Here is a 19,402-nt window from a genome sequence, read left to right on the forward strand (position 1 = left end):
TGAAGAATGATTATTTACAACAGGAGGAATATTTCAGTGGAGCAGTGAATTTAACTGGATGGTGTTGGGCACAACACTGACTTCTTTCTTTTATTCAAACTTTTTTTCCAACATGAGTTGGACCATAAAACTATCAAAATGCAAACTGTCTTTTATGATTTTCACTCTAACTTTTTTTCCTAAGTACATAGTAAGTTCTTCCACCTTACTGAGCAAGATACAAAGCTTCATGGGACCATGCAGGCAATACTCTTTATGGCTTCACACCTGTGTATTGGGCTCCCAGATCTCAGCTATGATGTTCATGGGTACTCTGCTGCACAGACAAACAGTTTTTTTGAGCTTGCATTCATTATCTCATGCCATTTATTGAGAATTTATATGGTGATCTGAGGTAGTGAACCACTGAGTTGCTTTACCCAGCACATTTTCTCAGATAGCAGATATGGTTCAGACCAGGATATGGGGAGATGCTCAAAAGTCCTCTAGCAGGATTAATTCCTAAAAGGATTTATGCAAGTTAAGCCTAACTGTCTGATAACAAGAAAACCATTAACACACTTTCAAGTTCAAATTCCAGAAAACATACATCTGAAGTTGTTGAAATTCTGAAAAAGTAAACCAAATTTAAAACTGCCTGTTCTGTTGTGCTTCGTTACTTACAAAATCACCAATGGCTTTGTTCATTATGCCACAAAGGTTCATTATTTTTGCAGAGCAGTGGGCACGCATTCTCTTACCAAAGAACTTATTTTTGAGTCTCAGCATTTCCTATTTTGACATTAGAAAAAATATACAACCAAAAATCTATAAGACTTTGATAAATGTTGATACAGCTGATTCCAACACAGCCCAAAGCCAGTGACCATACATGGAATCTAAACAACAGCTAGTAATTACAGTGTCAAAAGGCATGTATACACTGTGTGTTATGTTTCATTGTCTGGCATGCAAATATAGACTTGGTTTCCTTTGCACTATTTCCAAAGTGTAAAGAAAGCTACCAGAGAATTCTGTTTCGTTTACACAAAGAACAAGTTCAATCAATGTATTGATAAGTTGATTACTGGTAATACCACAAGTGTTGTTACAGCTGCTAAGAGTGGTCAGGAGGATGTACAAAATACTGCAACGGCATGAATCAAAAGAAAAAGTGTAAACAATTTGAATGATAGTGTATAATACTTCTAACTTTAACTTGGTGCAAGTGCTTGTCAGCAGCATCTCAGGCAGTGGTGAGATATGTGGAGCGAGTTGCCACGTATGTATTTGATATTCTGTTCTTTGGCAGAGTTTCCACTGACTTTGCTCCTCAGCAGATTAGAAGGTGAAAAAGAAAGAAAAAGAAAAAGAAAAAGAAAAAGGAAAGGAAAGGAAAGAAAAGAGAAGAAAAAAGAAAAGAAGAAAAGAAAAGAAAAGAAAAGAAAAGAAAAGAAAAGAAAAGAAAAGAAAAGAAAAGAAAAGAAAAGAAAAGAAAAGAAAAGAAAAGAAAAGAAAAGAAAAGAAAAGAAAAGAAAAGAAAAGAAAAGAAAAGAAAAGAAAAGAAGAAAAGAAAGAAAAAAGAAAAGAAAAAAAGAAAAGAAAGGAAAAGAAAAGAAAAGAAAAGAAAAGAAAAGAAAAGAAAAGAAAAGAAAAGAAAAGAAAAGAAAAGAAAAGAAAAGAAAAAAGAAAAGAAAAGAAAAGAAAAGAAAAGAAAAGAAAAGAAAAGAAAAAAGAGGAAGTGACAGATATACAATTCTTCAATAAATGCATTTTTAAAGTTTTTTAGCAATTTGCATGTGGAGATTTTCACAAATGAGTACATCCTTTTAATTGAATCTCTAAATATGGTACATTTGTCCAGGCCTTCACATAGAACACATCTCTTTTCTGCAGAATGTGGATGTTGCAAGTCTCACCTAGGGTGGAACAAGTCTCAGAAAAGAGTGACAGTTTTGGAAATGTTCAAAAACCACATGCAACCTGAGTTCAAGAGTTGTCCCTGATAAATCTTCCGATTGACAGAGTAGACTAAGTTCTCTTGCACAGGGAAACCTGAATTAGTATGTTGCTCTGTACTCATCTCTCGCAGCTCTTGCAGCTGTTGCAAGACTTTCCTGGAAAAGGGCTCTGGGAAACTAAAGTCCTTTCTGATCATAAGATAGAAGAGTTGCTGCTCTGTGGGTTGCTGTCCACCTCCTTTCAGAGTGAATTAGTCTCCTCGTCTGTGATTACACGGGCTCTCCTTTTAAAATATTAGAAAAAGGTACTTACCAGGGCCATATTTAACTGCAAAAAAAAAGCAAGGAGAAGGAACTTAAACATGGATCTTCTGGATATACAGTATTTTGAGAGTGGTGGTCTTTTCAGTTTTTATTTGCATAATATCTAGTTAGTTTTAGGTGGTATTTTGCATTCACTAAAATTTAAAATAGTGTGAAATCATCAACAGTGAAAAATGCAGACTAATCTGGTTCCAACTGATATAACAGAAACAGAAAGCATTCCAGGAAAGCCAAGTATCAATAAAACCAATGCAAATGCTGCAATGTGCATCAAGTACTGTGAAGAGAAGGGCAGGAAGGAAGGCAGGAAGGAAGGAAGAAAGGAAGTAAGGAAGAAAGAAATTCTGAAAATTAGCACTGTGAAAGGTTTGTTTGCTTTAAAATGAGCACAGAGTTCCTTTGGGCCCTGCTTATTAGAATCAAGAGGATATTAAAAGAATAGTTTTTGTTTTTTACAAGGAAAAGAATGACAATCTATTACATAAAAAAAAAATTGGAAGACTGGAAAATGTAACTAGAGAATGAAGAGCTGAAAAGCAACTTAAATCCACTTTCATGTTGGTATCTCATGGTTTGTAAAGCGATATGAATACTGGCAACAGGGAGAGGATAATGCTTGTTTCCAAATGTGTGAGGTTGGCAACTGTATGAATGCATCCCAGGAGCACTGATTATTATTTGTATATCAGTTGACTGTGATACTCCTAAACCTTTAAGTAGTTACATTCATTACACAGGGCTCTGCATTTTAAAGCAAATTCGCTCTTCTGTAGTCCTGCCCCTTCAGTCAGGATATGTTCCACAACTGGAACAGCTTGCGCCGGGTTAGCCTCCTGGGAAAGTTCTAATTTACAAAACCCTGTTTAGAAAAATCAAATCTATTTAAAGTCATTACATTATAAACATAAACTCCCTAATGAGCTGTAGTGAAATGGCTCTAGGCAATAACTTGCGAAGTTCAAATTATTTAGCCATTTTCTGCCATGTATTATTTTCATTTAATCTGCATCACCAGGACTGTAAAGAGTCCAGCTGTTCAAAGTGAGTCTTAAAGAGTCCTGCCAAATGCAAAGGCTTGTCCAATTGTTTCCTTTTTTACCATGTTTGGTTAAAGACTTATTAATTGATAGATCAAATGGTTCCTAAGTTTAAAAAAGAATAAAAAAAGGAATGCAAGGGAGGGGAGTCAGCATTTCCATATAGAAATTATTGCACTTTAAAAATAGGCAATTAGGGAAGGAAGGAAGTTAGGAAGGAAGAGGAAGTTAGGAAGTCAGGAAGTCAGGAAGGAAGGAAGGAAGGAAGGAAGGAAGGAAGGAAGGAAAAGGAAATCTTTGGAGCATCATTGGTGTAGTGAAACAATCTGTGTTTCATCTTCAGATCTTCACTACTTTGGGTCCAAGGGTGCACCCTGAGGATGTGATAACTCTCTCATTGACTTTTCTATCTGCCAGCTGCAGTGCATCTTTTTTTCTGCTATACCTGCAGGACAGGCTATGCAGTCCATCTGTATGGCAATTAGTTTCTACTGTGTTGAGATATTACTAGGAAGTTTTCTTCAGAAATCCCATCATTTTTGCTTAGAATCAGGACTAGAGGAAGTGATGGTTCTCCTAGAAGAAATGCAGTGTCAGATGCAGAATGCGATGGTGACTAATAGGCATTTTTAAACTTTCCTTTAAACCTTTCCATTGTCCTGTTAAATGCAGGTCATGGTTTGCCTCAGGTTAGATTTGAGTAATGCAAATACACATTTTTTGAGAGACTTGTTACATAATTCTAATAAAAAGTTAGAATATAACATCATCAGTTTGTACCATTGAGTACTTGCTCTTTTCAAGACTTATTTTCAACATCCAGAAAATGCAAATCTGTACGTGTTACAGGATTTGGTATTTTGGTCTGGTCAAAATCACTTGACAAATATAAACATTAAAAGTAATATTCCGAAATGTGTAAATGTTAAAACCATAACTTCCATGTAGTAATAGTGAATAAATATAGCAAATGTGGTCTATTTAATAAATGCAATGGTTTAATGTTAACTGGAAGAGCTGGATTATTCATTTAATTGCTTCCTAGTTTAAGTAACTATTGCAAAAACATTGCATGTTAGTGGGAATGCCTATATCAAAAGCAAGTATAAGGAAACAAATTTGACTTTTTATTTTAACTTCTTATTAAAAGAAAGACTTGGTTTGTGCAAATATTCCCTCTTTTTACCATGAGATATTGTATTGGAACTGGTAACACAAATTTGGAAGACCATGGGTCAATTAAAGGAGTGACACAATAAAAATTTTTGTTCAGTTTTTCAGCTCATTTGAAAATGTTGTAACAGAGTCCCCTGCAGAAGGGAAAAGCAAAAGCAGTGGTATTTAAACTACATAAGGATTGTTTTATCTTGCTAGACTGGTATAAAGGATGAGCCATGCACAGGGATCCAGTCCAAGATATAATGCAATATATATTAATTACAAAAGAAATTAACTCTTTTTCCTGACCTTCACCTATTTTCTTTGGTTATTTGCCCACAGTTTAATCATGCAGCAAGCATATGTAAAAGCTATTTGACTTTGATGACAGAAACCTCAGCCCTGAATAGATTGCAAATATAAATGAGTTTGGTAGCTCCATCACAATCCTGGAAGGGTAAGAATAAAGGAATATTCACCAAAAAGGCAATATATAGCTCAAGATCAATGTTCAGGTCTGGTTTTAAGACTAATAGGCATATTACATATCAGTACTGTTTTTAGGGCCAGATCACTCTAGCTCAATGCCATTGCAGCTGCAGGGCACAAAGACAGTTTTAAGCCATTTGCACTCTCCCTTCACTAGAGCTCAGAAGACCACCTCCCAGATTTCCCTCTTGGAATAATTTAAAATACACTGTGGGATTGACAGTTGTAGGAAGACAAGCCAGAGCCCTATGATAAGTTGTGCATAAGAAAACCCAAGACACACTCTCTCCTTCAGTTTAAAGAGAAAGCTTTAAAGCATTACATCATGAAAACAGTAGCACTTTTGGAATAACTTCTTCCATAAAGATTAATAATGTGAGACTTCCTCTACCTGCTTCTCCAGTGATTTTCCAAGCAGAAATTAGCGTAGACCTGAAAGGATGGAGAAGCGCAAAGGTACCTCAATATACTTGAGATTCAGACTGGAGAAGTAGAGAGGCTGGATATTGCATGGTTCTCCTGCCAGTGAGATTAACTTCATGACTTCAAGAGATCTATATTCTCATTTATCAAAGAAAAATTGGACTGAATACTTCATTGTATTGTACCAAAAAACAGAAGTTCAATTGTAATGACATTGCTAGAGCACACAAACAGAACTTCTTGTCCCTTAATTATCACACCTGGCTGTTGCTGCAAAAAATTAGCCCATGCAATGTTCCACTGCTACTAGTGCTTGAGCCAGCTCTGGTGTAATGGAATATAGACTTTAAGTTACAAGAGCGTCCATGACCTGCTTCTAGCTGATGTATATCATACAGTTCCATTAAGGTAAATTAATAATTGAAACTTTTAGCTCATGAGTTGTGGTACAGTGCTTTGACCAGACAATCAGTCTTTACTTCTGTTAATTTGGTTAGAATTGTGCAGTACTAATGAGATTATAGCTTGGGGATTAGGAAATGCCTTTCCAGAAAGGTAGGCTGAACTGTAGAGAGATGACTGACATGCTAACCATACACAATATCCATGGAACATGCTGACTAATCTCATCAGATTAATGAACAACTCAACATGTGGTCCAGATAACACTGTACAATAGCAGTGGCCATAGAGAACACAGTAAACACAGTACATCAAACCCAACAATATAAGGAGTTGGTATGTAATTTGTAGTGGCGTGCGGTTACAGATACATTCATACTTTCCTCAAACGCACACATACAAATGAATGTTGATCACTTTTTTTTTTTTTTTGTTATGTCTTCATATAAATACATTCTCTGTTGTTTCTTTTCCTGCAACTGGAGAAATTTAGTTTCATTCTCCTGGGAAAAAAAATGTCTGTTATTCTGTTCTCCATTTCCCATCTGGTCTAGTTTTTTGAATACAACTGCCTGGACTTTGGAAGAGTGTTTCTTGCTTTACTCTCATTACCGGACACAAGATGAAGTTATAGAATACATTCTCTGGACATTTATTCAGTTACACAAATTAAAAGTGGTTAATAATTATGAGATAAGAAAACTCAAGTTTTAATGTCCTCTTATCTAGTACTAATGGTTTAGGAACTAATGAGGATGAAGATTATGATCATTTAATTAAAAACTGGAGGTAGAAAATTGGGATCAAAGGCAAAGGATCTCTTGGTGAGTTATATCAGCTTATAGTTGTTTGGAATGTTGTTTCTGAGTTCCTGTCGTCCCACAGTCTTAGGTAGAAATGAGTATGTACTTCCAATACTTCATGGGAAGGATAGCAAGCTCAGTAGTTCTTAGTATAAAAAAGGTGTGAAGAAATTTCTAACAATCAACACAGCAGGATAATGAAAATTTATGCAATGTTTCCCTTGGGGAAAATGTGCAGTTCAAACAAGATGATATTACAAGCAAATATAAAGATTTCTTCCTCACCCTAACATTAGCTCTTACTGAGGTGAAACATTTGAATTATTACAATAATGATTCATCATGGTTGTCACCCTCTCGATAGCATAATGGGAGACAATTAACTGCAGATACATTTGGCCAAAACAAAGAGGTGCTGTAGCTGGCAGAGTTATTTCTCTGATTATATTTTAACTGCTGAGGTGACTCAGTTAAATAATCCACTGGGTCTGTTCTGCTGGCCTCCTCAGTTCAGTCTACCATTGCATCCAGCAGTTCCCACACAATCTGTGTTTGCCCATAATCTACAGTGATATTCCAAGGTGCTTCCTATAGGTGCTAACACATAGGGAGGCATCCTGGCAACTTCCTTTGCAATTTGTTCACTCAGTGATCACCACCAGCATAGCCTAAGGCTAAGAGTTCATGCAATTGCACTTAGCTACAGCCTAGTTGTAATTCACTTAGTAAACTAAATGAGTACGTGGGAAACAAGCATGTGTTAATCTTACAAGTCTCTTCTTCTAGCCCTGTTTAGATCTGATAAATACTGACATTTACCCTGTCAAGATACTTGTGTTTTGAACTTCTTGAATCTTGTGACCAGAGTTTCATTATTACTGTTAATATTCCCTAAAATACAAATGCCAAACTAACAGATGCTAAGATGGGAACAATTTTCTAGTGAGGCAGAGTAAGGACTATAAACTCTAAGAGGAGAAATATTCACTAGTAAAGAAAACATTTTGTTTCTCAAGGGTTTGGTTTAGGAGGGATTTCTGAAATGTGACCACCAAGCTCACCTATATCCATCCAGTAGATGATGTGAATCACAGTTTGGCAAGGAGGACTAAGCTGAAAGACCCTTAAAACAGCTCTACAGATCATTCTCACCTGCAGAGTGGAAGGCTTCAAATCTCCATCCATCCTAGCTACTCCAATACTGAGGTGCCAATACTGAGCAAGTACAAGTTCAAGATTCCTTCTGCCCAGAGTTGGTCAGGAAAACAGTCTGTGTTTCTTTCTCCACACACAGAGCAGGGGCTGCTAGCTATGTGTCTCTGCCCCAGTGAAAAGCCAGAGCTTTATGCCAAGCACTGTCTGGTACAAGGGAGCTGTATCTTTCTCCATCAAAGTTTCTTCACAATAACATTGCCGGGACAGGGCAGCCTCCAAGAGCTGGCATTGTCTTTTTACCAGTTCTGAGACTCTGCATTCTACCAGGCAGTGTAAAGAGGCCATAGCTCAGATTTATGAGAAACCACTTAGTTTTGCACATGTCCTGAAAGTTTGGCATTCTCTATGTTCATCTAAAGCCCAACTGAGCATCTAAAATGAACAAAATTGAAGCTGGTGGTATTGCATCCCATCTAACCCATATGAGACACTCTTGCAGGCCTTGCTCATGGAAGGTGTATGCTGTAGGAAAGGGATGGAAAGAGGCAGAGAGCAGAGCTGAAAACTGAATCAAGATTTTGGGTGGGCTGACTCCAGGAAAGGGGAGTTAGTGCTGTGTGCCAGGATGCTTGTAGCAGGGAACTGATTCCAAAGAAGACTGCCTCTATTCTTCAAAAAGACCAACTCAAAGGAGTTTTGAAAATAAATTAGAAACATGATACGGCAGTATGCAGAACTGGTGTAAAATTCCAGTGTCAGCTGATTTTGTTGAATGCACAGTGAAAGGGAAAAGAAAAAAGGAATTGATAGTTAACATCTACAGAAAAATAAAACTTTGACAAGTAATTTGAGCCAGTGTAACTTTACTCAACAGGAAAAGTCATTATTTGCCAAAACAAATCTTTCAAAATCTGATAACATTTAGGAAATAAACAGCTCAATCAACAGACTCAAAAAAGTTCAGGCAATTTCCTTTCCTAAGATGATGTTGGGCAACATCAAGCAGAACCACACAAGGTGCTGTGGTTGTGAAAAGAGATCCCCTACAACATTGCCACACTCTGCTTGTAGAGAAACGTATTTCACAGCGACCATGAACAGGTCTGTGCAATGCACGTTTCCTCCACACACAGTTGGCTCTTTGGCATCAGCGTCATTGAAGCAAAGGCTTTGACTTCACCTCTGCATTTTTACATGAATTATTTCTTCTGTTGTGAGGTTCATGCTGTAATTCATTACTTTTAGTAAGTTAAGTCAATTGTAAATTGCATTATATAAATGATGACTGAAGTTAATTGAAGGCAGTATCCTTTACTACTGTATGAATCAACAGTGGAGGACTCAGAAGGACTTCTGGTTCTGATTAAGCTCTGATTTTGGTCAAAGGCTTTCAGTAATTTTTGCCTTTTTTTTTTTTTTTTTAATTGAATTCTAGCCAGCACCTGTTAGATAACAAAAGAGACTAAAACGACATTCAAAAGTTCTTTAATCAGTGGATAAACTAGTAAAAAAAAACATGAAGTCCTGAAATCACTCTCCCATCTGAATATATGTTACTAGCAGAGCAGAAATATTTGCTCTTGCCTTGGACTCAAGAGGAAGAACAAATCTTCTGGTCTTGTCTATTTCCTGGGCATGGCTGTGATCAAAGAAAAGATATATTAGTCAGTTTTCCCAAGTCCTTCTGAAAGAATAAAAAAGTCTGGTTTTCAAAATATGGCATGAAGTTCTTACCTATCAGCCACATCAGATCATAATTTAGAACTGCAAATTTTCAAAAAAGAAAATTACATGAAGCAGAACAAGGAAAGCATGGTAAAGGACCACTGTTGTCTTCTCCTGTGCCATTTAACGTTTTGAATTTTTTCACATCCTCATTTTGTCTGTATTTTTCTTTTTTTTTTTTTTTTTTTTTTATCTAGAGTGAAAAAAACATTCAAAATACTTAATTTAATAATTCTTTTTCCCCCTAGGTTTTATTTGGTGAATCCTGGCCCTATCATTACAGAAACTGAAAGGTTACTGGAAGTTAAAATTCCTATTTGTTAGATAAAGGTGAAGGATTGGCTGTTGGGAAAACAGCCTCCCTGTTATGTTGTAGCAAATAATTGCTAAAACACAATGTACCTTTCATGCACAGGAAAAATAAAAGACGGCTTTGCAATTGCATTTCTTTAGATATAATTATGTTTATGACTTAAAAATCCTTATATACAGATTTGGAGGCTTATCAGGTAACAAAGAATAATATGATCTCCATTACTCTATACCCCATGTGTGAAGGAGAAATTTCAAAGCCAGAACAATATAAGATTATATATGGCAAGCTATTAAACAGGGTCTTTTGGCATGCCATCTTGGATGAACTAATTGCACCCAACAGCCAGAGGAGAAGGAAAATAGATACCAAAGGATTCATGCCAGTAGAGCGTGCTACAGAGACATTTGTTACTCCCCTGGGTCTAGTGAAAGCCTACAATATATCACTGCACAATTGTTCTCAGGACCTTTAGCTATTTTGTTTTATAAACCTTGGGTGCTGTTCAGATGCAGACGATTTGGAGAAGGGAGACTGCAAGCAGATAGATAATCACAAGACAAATTCAGCTTTTTTTTCCACGTATGCTGTGCTCCATGGTATTTACAATAGCAGCAATCTGTTTTCATGACAGCATGTTTTTGTAAATCCAAAGAGATAAACTTTCTCAGCTATTTATAAATCAGATGCTTACATTATGATCTCCTGCCAGTAACTCTGGTCGCTCTTGAACTTTGCTGTGTTCAGTTTAACAAATCTGTTTGTTACTGTAGTGCCAAAGGTGAGAAAAATATACTGGAATCCTGTAGAGAAGATGCAATAGCTCTTTGTGGCTGGGACAGAGATGTCCTGCCACTGTTAGGGTAAAGGGAAGTCACACACCTTAGTCCCAACACAGATAGGAGCCAACAATCACAGATTTTGTCTCAGATCTGCCATTAACTTGTTGTGTGGTCTTGGAAGAGGGTTTTGTCTTGATAAAATGAAATCAATATTATCTCTCCATTCTTCAGTATTCCAGTGATCTTCTAATAGATAATATATGCAATTAAGCAGATTATAACTAGTATTTTTTCTCTTTCTTTAATTTTTTTTTTTGCTATTCATTGTACAATTATTAGAATTATTAACAAACAAGATGGATTTCATAGCCTCCAGGAAATACACCACAACAAAAGAGAAACAATTTTACTTTTTAGCATATCCTTTGTTTTGAAGGAGCTAAGCAACTTGCTGTACTGTTCTCAAGGTAGAAAATACATACTCAGCATAATTTATAATTATTCACTTCTATGTTGAATAACATTTTATTTTAATTTCCATAACTTGTCCTTGTGAGCGGGTCACAGATATCCTAATGGGGCTTTTGGGAGCTTTTTGTTGAGCAATTTACGAAATTCTTGGACTTTTCCAAACCCTTTAAATCACCACTTCAAGCTCTTTTAACACATAAATATAAGACCAACCATATTTGACTAGGCTGCAGGTCCATTTAGTTTAGTTTCATTCAGTTTAGTTTAACTGCAACCAAAAGTAATTAGTAAAGCATGTAAGAGGAGACAAAGCATATGCGCCAGGATCAGCTCACAGTTTCTAACAGCTTGGGCCTTAGGTATATATGGATAACAGCAACTTTAGGAATCCTAAAAAACATACTTCACATTTTTGTCCAGACCATCCGGCAGTTATCACATATAGAAGTGTAAAGCGTGAGAAGGATAAATGCAGTGTTAAGCCATAAATGCGGTGCAGAGCCACAACTTAGTACAAATTGTCCCAGTAACCTTTTCTCTGTTAACTAACTGCAAACCTTAACTCATACTCCCTGCCCAAATATACTCTCACACACACAAATAGCCACCTTTTAGATCTCTCTTTCCCCCACATTAATAGAAAAGATGTTGAAGTCTGAAAGCGTAAAAGAAGTAAATACAGAAATATGGTAGCCACACCAAAGGAAGTTCTGCATCTTCTATAGCATAGGAAAGGATAGTGGAAACATGGGAACTAACTGATGTTCATAAGTCAGTACCTCAGAGCACACACTAAGACTGCTTTAAAAGCAGGAAAGTCAATGCTGGATCAGTAGCAAATGGACATATGAAGGATATGGCCAATTTTAAAATGATTCCCATGTTTCAGGAACTTACAGCTGGTCTCTGAAACTTGGTAGCTGAGTCTGGGGGGCTTGGGTCTGCTTTTGCTAGTGCTCAAATTGCCACAAGAATTGCTGTGAACACTGGAAATCTCCAGTGTCCTTGGGCTATGCTCAGATAGCTCAACATTACCTGCAAGCCCAGCAGTCCTCTCAAAATCACATCAACAACCCACACATACCATCCCTTCACTTCAGAAGCAGGAAAAAAAGGATCCTTCCTTCCCTCCAAAATATCCTTACAGCTTCTAAAAGGCACATTGAACTGCTGTAGTTCTGTACTTGCATTAAATTGGCTGCTTCACTTCCCACTTAAACGATATGAAAGGAAGTTCTTACACATGTATGTACTAACCATAAACCCAGGGCTTGTTTCCTGAACATTGTTCATCTTCTGAAACTCAAATAGCATGATGGCAAAGAAAAGGGAATGATTTTGCTTTAGAAGATAATTTCCTGTCACATATCTGAAGGTGCAGAGAAGGAGAGACCAAAGAGTAAAGAATTAAGGTGCTGACATTCCTCTCTTTCTCAGTGCCAGCACCATTGATACCTGTGTTGATAAAGGTAGACTAGCTTTTGATGTAACTAAAGGAGTGTGTGGGCAAACTGACTCCCTTAAGTCTGGTGCAGGACTCAGTTTATGCCTTGTCTTTGGGCACATATGGCCTGACTCCTCACAGCCCAGGGTAGAACAAGAAGCTTTATCTGACAAATGGGAGGGAGGATTTGCTGACAAAATCCTACTTGTGTTGTGCTGCACAGGAACACTCATGGAAAGACAAAGCATTTCTGGTGCTATGACACTGATATAAAGAAAAGAAGGATGCCTGATGTCCAATTCTAGTTCTGCCCACAGCCTGATTGGTGTCTCTAAAAAGTAATTTAATTTCTCATTGACTCAGTTTTCATATTGTTAACATGAGGAGAGTCAGTTGTTATACGTTAGTTCAAAGGTTCCTTACACATAGCCATAAGAGAAGATGCTCTGAAAGCCATATACTCATATTTTGTTTTAATGAACTAAATCTTGCAAGAAAGGATGGAATTATGTGTCTTTAAGTAACAAGAGTATTAATTGATGGACTGCTTAAATGTATAACAAAGATACAAACAAACTCTATGCTCAAACAGAAAGCTAATTTAAGCAATGATTTGTCTAAATTTTAAAGTTTTCTACTGCTGTGTTCCATTAGCATTGACATAATGAATGTTACCCAAATATTCTGATTGGCACACTTAATAAATTATGAACTATCAAGAAGGAATTATATTTTGGGGACAATCCATATGTTAACATGTCTAATTATGATACAAAATCATGCCAGAAACAATTGGAAAATTATTGTAATAATAACCTTCAAAATTATGTTGGACTCTGTAATGAACAGTTTAATGTGATATGAAATTACCTAAAGTCTGAAAAGTGTTGAGAGGCAAATGGAAAGCACAGGATTATTTTAGCTCAATTAAACACTGATGAGACATTTTAAAGACTTTTCCTCTTAACTGAAATACCATGACTATGAACATGTAATTATGAAATATTAAACAATTATTTTGAGTCATAATACTGATATTTTAATTGAAAATAACATTTGATTGCTCATATTTTGAAAAATCATAAGCAGTTAGTAAAAGTTGACCTTTGTCCAATATAATTTCTCTACAGTTGTTAAATTCATGCTGCAAACTTGTCTTAGCCTCATCCAAAATCTTGTAAATGTTTTTCAAACTGCAAGATTTAGTTTTATTCAGAGTGCCCAGGCTACCAGACCTTGGAGCTATGGTAGTGCCTAATGTGGCATGTGGGACACCCACATGAGAAGGACACATGGCAGTCTTTTAGTTACTGCTTTCTACTCAGGGAACATACAGTATTTCTCATTATCTACGAGATCAGGAGAACTTCTCTGTGAGGATAAATGCATGCACATAAAACCTTCTCCAGACATAAATGGCTGTTGCATTTCTGAGAATTCTAAATATTCATGGTTCAACTGTATTTGCTTGTCTTCCTCTATAAGTCTGATTTAATGAAGCCAACAAAACTTGAACTTCTTTAGCCTTCCAGTATGAAGTGGGTAGGCATGTTGTGTGTATTGTCGTGAGACTGTCAAAGAGTTAATTTTATTTAACTACATTTTATTTTCCAAAAGAGAAGAGAGTGTATTGGCTACCATCTACTGCTCTGGGTGCTATCTAAGGAAAAATGAAATACTTCAAAACAGAAACATCAAAAGACTTTGAAACAAGAACAGTTTCTCCTAGTCTTGCGTCCAGAGTATGTATTGACTTTGCAGAATCACTACAATTAATTCTAAATGATGTATGAAATGAGTAATTCCTGCCTAGAGACTACAACTCATGCATGCATTTACTGGCTGTCTGTGAAATGTGCTGTAATATTATGCTCAGACATGTACAGAAAAAGAGTCTATACCATTCCCAGTATTTCTAGACATTTTTATTCTCTCTTTTTTTTTTCACATCTACTGCTTCTTCAACTACTACTCCACCCCTTTGTCCTTCCTCACATTGCAGGGCTGATCAATTCTCCCATTTCTCCCTTTCTTCAAGACACAGACAAAATGGTCAGCTACAACAGTGAGGTCCTCTAAATGGGCTGGCTGTGCAATGGTCTGTTGTGAAAAGATCATGAAAATAAGGACAGGAATATTATTCCTTCATTTAAAGGCCCTAGAAGTATTTTAATGCAAGTGTCTAGATTGCATTAATCTTTGCTTTGGACCCCCATCTACTTAGGAATTACATTCCCCTTGCACCACAAAGTAAAGCAATGAGTCTGTAAAGAATTCTGTACTCTACTAATTTCATAAGAATCAGCTCCTGTTAACCTCAGTGGGATTGTTCACACACATAAGCCTTTGAAGAATTAGGATTTGAAGTGTTTATTCAAGAGAGATGAAGGTATGTGGGGCCACATAAATGACTGTAAAAATAAACTCATTAAAAATCTTAATAGTTGGCTGACTCTGGGTGTGGAGCAAAATGAATTCTAGGTTACCCGTAAATTTTGAGAAAAGATATGGAGCAAGTTTTTACATCATATCAGGAAGTAGATATTACTGGAGTTTTATGCTCTAAAAACAGAATTAAGCATCAGTATTCATTCATAAAAACACTTTCTGTTAATTATTCTGCTCAAAACAAAGCTGATGTGAAAGTGTTGTGCTGTAAAATATTGAACCATGCTTTTAACACACCAAATTAGCAAATTGGGACTCATTCACTTTATGGAATTCTTGTATTTGAAATCAGAGATTCCAAAGAAAGATTTGCCCAATCCTTACAAGGACTCTCCATATACTGTCTAATCAGAGAAAGCCTGGAGCAGACCCTATCAGATGGTCATCACTTCTTCAGAATGCTAAATAAGATCAATGAGGCTAGATTTGATGAAATCTAGCTTTGACAAAATATGTTTAGTAGAAATCAACTTTTTTTAACAGAAATATTTTGTGTTTTAAGAAAGTCTGTGTCAGACTGAAGTGGTGTTTGGTTGTCAGGCAAGAGGCAGAGGAGCACACATACCTGCTCCACACACACTCTGAATTACTCAAGAGCTATGCAGAGCTGCTCTGTACAGTGTACTCAGAAAAAAAAAAAAAAAAAAAAAAAAACAAAAAAAAAAAAACAAAAAAAACCCCAAAAAACTAGGAAAAAAAAAAAACAGAAAGAAGAGCATCTTCAATTTCCTGAATTAAGACGATGGAAGCAAAAAAACTATACCTTCAGTGAGGTAGGACAAATACTTGAATTTCTGTACCCCATCTAAGCTGAACATTTACTCCCTCGGATACAACATAAGAATGCACAAATTTGTCCTTGTAAAAAAGTTCAAAAGATCTTCTTTTTGCCTCAGTGGTAAAACAAAACCAAACCAAACCAAACTGAACTAAACTAAACCAAATTAAATAGCAATCAAGCCACCTTAATTTGTAGAAATTAACTGTTCATCCATGCCACCCAAATGATGTCCTATACCACTACCAATATTCAGCAATACTCAAGGATTTCTGGTATAGGTTGCACCTACATATAGTTATTAGATTTTGAGGTGCTTTGCTGGTAAGGTGCAGTTTGTGGAGTTTGTAAAGGCATGTGTCAATAGATCATATGGTTTTGTATTGGAGCTCCAGATCCCTGAATGGGTTCTTAAAATAACAACTTGACAGTGTAATAACTGTTAAGCAGCAGTGTAGAAAGGGAGTATGCTTCATGAAAATATGAATATATCCACAGAGATTTCTCTTTAATTCTGCCTTGAAAATTAATTTTTAAATGGTCTTCCAAGTAATTGATAATGTTCTTAAATTTCACTCCAGTGACTCTTTAGTTCCTAAAAAAAATGGCTTCAGTTCTAGTCATGTGGAAAATATTTTTGTGATGATTATAGAAAATATTGACAATAGTTTCATAAGTAAATTAATCCTTAATCAGTTTTTGTTAAAAAAAAAATAAATAAAGGAAGAACAGAAAAAAGCAGAAAGCCCATCCAGTGCACAACTAATTGCCAAGCACATTTGCTACCCTAACAGCAAAGGGTTGCTGCCTGTTATGTCTGCTGTAGTAAGGATCCTGCTTAGAGATGGATGGAACTAAAAATGCAAATGACTATCACATGTGTTAATGCATGGCACAGGGAATGAAATTGTATGGAGTAGAGGAACACAGTCAAGGCACAGCAAAGCCATAGTGCAGACTAGAGATTATTTTGTAGTTACAGAGACACATTCCCTTTCTGTCATGTACAGAAATCATCCCCAAAGCTATGCTTCCTTTTCCTCAATGTCAAAAATCTGAATGCCTATAGCAGGGTTGGTCTAAGAGCAGCACATCAGATACATCACAAGCCAAAAAAAAAAAAAAAAAAAACCCAAAAAAAAAAACCACAAAAAAACCAACCAAACAAAATTCAGATTTGCCAAAACTGAATCCACCTTCCACTTGATCAACTCACAATTGTTGTTTTGCTTCTTTTCATTCACACCTAATGAATCAAACAATCTTCCAGAAGGTGATGGTTAAATAGAAGGTCACAGAACAAAAGTACCTCCTGCATGGTGAAGAAAGCAGAGATTTTCTAGGGCCATGAACAATGAGGAAAAATTGGTTTGTCTGATACATGCTTGCAGTATGGGCATTCTAGTGACACTTTCTGAGATTCAAAGGTGAGGAGCAGTAGGCTGCAGTGCAGCAACAAAACACCTACAGGAATATCTTCACTATGCCAAAATCAGATGATGCACGCCTACAAGGCAGTACTGCTCAGACCAGTAGCAAATTAATTATCGCAGTACAAATTAATTTCTTCAGTACAACTACTGAACACACAACTCAACCTGCCATGTTACTGCTGCATTACAAAGGAGAGTTCCTAGAAAAGACAGAGCAATTAAGTATATTCAGTGCCAAGAGCAAAGATCAAGTGTGTGTTGACATGTCTGACCATAACCGTCTATGTAAGAATGAAGAGGGGTGCCACAGAAAAAAAGAGTAACACACATTTAGAATGCTCTATAGAGAAAAAGATGTTCTTGGAAAGTCCCAGAGAGGTGAATCTGGGGGACCTCAATCTCTCCCTGGGTGAGCCCCACTTCCTCACTGACTATCAAAATATTCTCAAGAACTACCAAGGTCTGTGAATCTGTGATAACTTAGGCAATTTTTTTTATTTTTTAAAATAAATTTTTTAAAAATTATACTCATTTGGAGTTTAAGGATTTCAACATAGAAGTGTTTTCTTAAAAAAATTAATCAACTCCTCAGCTATATTTTGCTTTCTGTTCTATTTTCTGAGCCTTGTGCCTTTCTCTGCTGTTGCGTTACATTACATTTCGCTTTGCATCCTTGTTCTCCCCTTTTTTGGCAGCCATCCCAATCTAGGGCTGCTCCAGTGGCATGTGAAGAGGTTGCTGTGACTATCCATTTGTGCTGACAGTGAAGTCATACAGAACCCCTGAGACAGCACTGTTTGTGGGACAGCTGTATCTTCTTATCAGCAAGCACATGATAAAGTACTTCACTTGAAAAAAAACCCAACCAAAACCATGGACAATAAACTTTTTGTGCTTGGTACACATGCAAACCTGAAAAAATTTTCTCAAGGGGCATCTAAGGAAACTGAAGTGGAAACTGGGAGATGGCATCTTAGCTTAAGCCATGGAAGGATGTCCTGTTGCAGGTCAGAAGTGTTCTTTGAGAAGTGTTCTTCTGCATTCTTTATCGCATGCAGAATGAAGCTTCTAACTAAATGTCTAGTATTTTTAAATGAAAAATTTTCTAAAGGTTGTTTCAGAATGAGAACACCCTGTGTGATTTAGAACTGCCAGATAGTAATGGATCAACTTAGGCAATGGTTATTTAGTACTAGTCTCACTAAAAAAAAATCTGCATCTCAGTCCACCACCTTAATTTAAAACTAATTTCTCTATGGTAAGGAAAGAAATCTTGTCCTGGAAATTACATTTCTACCAGGGTGTAAACATTGCCTACCTTAGCTCTGTGCCTTTAACTTGTGGTTTGCAGACAGCCAGTGGTCAGAGAGCTACATCTGAGGAGGTGAAGAGAACAGTGAAAAGACTGACTTTTGTCAGTAAGCTTGAAGCCTCTGTACTGGTATCTGCACCTCTACTGGAATACTGCTGAGTGCAGACCTGTATCAAGAAAGATTGGGAGACACAGCCATCTGTCTTTCTACTTTCATGAGTATTGAATCCTTGAAATCTAAGTACTATATTTTACATTTGACATGTAGATAGTGGCAAGAGTTTAAACCAAACGTAAAGGGGCCACTGGATTCCAATAAAAACATACTTTTCTTTTTCAAGAGCAGACAAGCAAAGACTTCCCATATCTAGCCTTTCTGACTAGAAACAGGACCCTGCTTTCACATTTTTGTGATCTTATGTCTGGCATGTACTTCCAAAGTCTGTAACGTTTTTATCCTTGGGATTGAAATGTATCAGTCCCCAGAGGTGATCCAAACCAGGGCTTGCTTGGTAAGGAACCACAGGCTATTCCAAAATTTGACAGAGACATACTTTAGCCACAATACTCAAAACAATAATCAGTTTTACAAAATACAGTTTTCCCTTTTGAAGGCTGAATTGTCTTGGCCAGAATTATGTACTAAAACAAGGGTTTAAGGTGCCTTTCATGGCTCTGCCATTGACTCAATCTTTGCCTTTTAGCAAGCCATTTAATTTTTCTGTCCTTTCATCTCCTCCATCTGTGAATTCCAAATATTAACTATTTATGGTATTTTCTTGGTGAATCACAAGCAAAACTGGTCTAAAGATTGTGGTCTAAACTTCCTCTTGTCAAAAAAATAGGGGCTGGCATTCAAACTAGTCACAATGGGGCCGCAGCAGCAAGGATAGTAACATCAACAGCTTGGATGAGATCCTTATATTCACAAAAATATTTAAGGTCAAAAATGAAACCTCACACAA

This window comes from Vidua macroura, chromosome 1, assembly GCF_024509145.1.
Source record: "Vidua macroura isolate BioBank_ID:100142 chromosome 1, ASM2450914v1, whole genome shotgun sequence".
In the NCBI taxonomy this organism is placed as follows: domain Eukaryota; kingdom Metazoa; phylum Chordata; class Aves; order Passeriformes; family Viduidae; genus Vidua; species Vidua macroura.